General features: G+C 33.5%; 1 long non-coding RNA gene across 1 annotated transcript; it reads right to left on the reverse strand.

The window, feature by feature from the left end:
• LOC119003249 (uncharacterized) lies at positions 1 to 2,517 on the reverse strand. Its single transcript, XR_005069912.1, has 2 exons — positions 612 to 2,517; positions 1 to 544 (listed from the first exon to the last, which is right to left on the reverse strand). It is a non-coding gene; the product is annotated as an uncharacterized LOC119003249 (long non-coding RNA).
• Between the last annotated feature and the right edge of the window lie 145 nt (positions 2,518 to 2,662).

Genomic DNA, 2,662 nt, shown 5'->3' on the forward strand with positions numbered 1-2,662 from the left:
AATTGGTGAGGTTTTTATTTGCGTTTGAAAAATTATTAAGTTAATTTTTAAAATAATACTGTGGTAATGTTTTTCATGTAAAAAACTAATAATGGAATGAAGCATACTATTTGAAAAAAATTCTAATAAGTGACATACTTCCATAAACCCTGAAAAGACCAAATTATGTAGAAATTGGTAGAAACAAACTAGAGGAGTTATGTTAAAAAATTGTATTACTGAAGTTAGGGTGATAATTTTCAGTGAGAATCAATTTTGTAAATACAATAAAAATGAAAATACACAAAAGCTATTTGTGAACCTAAAGAGATTTTTCTCCTTGTTTCTGTTCACCACCATGTGTCATATTAACCTTATGAACACATGATATTTAACTTTAAAATATATTTAAATTTCAGTACTTTAAGAAGTTATTAGAATTTGTGCTTGCACAAAAGAAATAGTAAGTTAGCTGGTTTTGCTTAGTGAACCCTTGGATTATAATGGTGGTGACTGAGGTTAAAGGTTTACTATTTTATAGTAATTGAAACTTTTGTTTAAATTACTTGTTAGGCTTTATTTGCAGTGTGAACTGTTTAGAATCCATACTAGCCAAGTTAAATTTTAAATACACATTTGATGAATAGTAGCCAAGAAAAGAGTTTTTATTGCACTATTCTAAATAGGGACTAATTGGTATGGTGTGACTAGATATAAGTTTTAATAATTCGTTTGAGTTATAATTTCTTCCTTTTATTGCCAGCTCCTGATAATGATGACATTTTCCAAAGGGATGAATATATATCTCCAAAGGGACACACACACGTACCTGTTTTTTAATTGGTTGGGGGAGAGGTGTTACCTAGTTCTAAATGTGCATTTGCTTTGTATAAAGGCTTTGATTTTCCATAACTGACCACTTGAGGAATATTTAAATTACACAGACTAATGCCTGCATAGAATAAAATTTAAGTATGCAAGAGCCTTAAAGTGAAACACATGATCTTTTTGACTGCCTTAAAATACGACTAGCTCTCCAGCACAGGCATCCCAGTTCCTTTCCAATGGGGTCTGTTTGTTAAGTAATGCCTTAATAGTGTTAGTGTTTCTGAAGTACAGAACGCATAGGGTCTATTAGAGCTTCAATTTTATGTAATCAATGGGACTTGAACTATTAAGTTTTAAAACCTGGTTGTACATTAACAGGGTAATCTGGGACACTGATGTGTAATGCATACATGACTGTTAACATCAGTAATATACTATGGTAGTTTGAGGGTTTTTTTATTGTTTTGTATAACAAATTATCCAAGAAGCTGGACTTTATGTAACATCTTCAAGGACCAAGTTGTATATTTACACATTGAATGAAAAGTACAGTTACACAGTTCCAAAAAGGGTTAATTTTTAGGGGTATTTTTCAAGACAAAAATATTTTGTTTTGAGCCTACAAGCAAATTTCATTCAAAAGAGTGAATGTAGTTGTAAAACATTGCACTGTTGCAATAAAAAGTATCCAGGCCAGTGATTTGTTTCATTACATTCACTTTGCCTTTCAAAGCAGTAATCTTTTATAAAACTGAAAGAAAACTTTAAATTGTCGAGCTGGTGCTTAGAATTAAGATTTATAACAAGTGTAATTTTAAAGGAAAGGACCCTGAAGTGGGGGAAGTCCTAGGTCCGTTTGTTGATGAACTCCTGATGCTTTGTTGAGTCTTCCAAGTTTTCAGTGTAAATAAAATACCTAACAATGTAATTTTGCTGTTTTCTGATAGAAAATGGAAGAAATACTAATGTATTCAACTTATTTTATGATATAACAGTTTTAACCCATACTCTGAAATCTTGACTTTCCTTTCTATCTTTGCAAAATACCACCCTGAAAAGACGGTCATAGATACGGAGTGCAGGCGGGTGCTGTGTGAACTGTCGCTGGTCAGTTGTATTATGTAGAAATGGATAGAAGTACCAAATAAACTCTATGCACTTCAAATAATTGTCTTCTATTTCTTTAAAGAAATAAGAATTTTAAGGTCATAATACAGCTTATAAAGTCTAAGGTTGTCAGTAATCTGTTAACCTTCAGTAAAACGAAAATAAGGTTTTTGATAACATTGGCCTTACAGTGTCTCTATATACTATTGTATACTTTAAAATAGATATGATTGGGGATTCTTTTCCAGTGGATTTTGATTACAGAATCAAAACTACTGGGTTTAATCAAAATGTACATACTTAAGACTTTTTAAAAAGGATTTTAGATGTGGACTCCCACCAGCAGTGTCCCTGGTGTTGTGCATGCCACGAACAAATTGACATGGACTGCAGCAGTCCTGTGAAGAAAAGGGACGGCATGGCCTCTCTGAGTGAGAGAGCACCCCAACCCTCTTCTGGACAGGCTTTTATTGCTTTTCTAGGTATATTACATCCAGATGGTCCTCATTTAGTTTGCTCAGGTTTCCTTTAGGTGATTACTTTTTCCAGATAATAAGGAAAATAATGTTGCAAATACCAGGGAAAAAGTGGCTGAACTGATTACACTCTGTCCTAGGGAGGGTTAGCAAAGACTTTGGGGAGTTTCCTCAAAGATACGCAGTAAACATTTTTGCCTTAACTCCGGGTGAGAGAGTCTTAGCAAAAGCAAGCCTCAAAGCAGCCTAGATACAATGCAGGGCTGGTCCCC

The sequence above is a fragment of the Sturnira hondurensis genome, unplaced genomic scaffold, assembly GCF_014824575.4.
Source record: "Sturnira hondurensis isolate 20B ecotype Veracruz unplaced genomic scaffold, ASM1482457v3 Scaffold0018525, whole genome shotgun sequence".
In the NCBI taxonomy this organism is placed as follows: Eukaryota; Metazoa; Chordata; class Mammalia; order Chiroptera; family Phyllostomidae; genus Sturnira; species Sturnira hondurensis.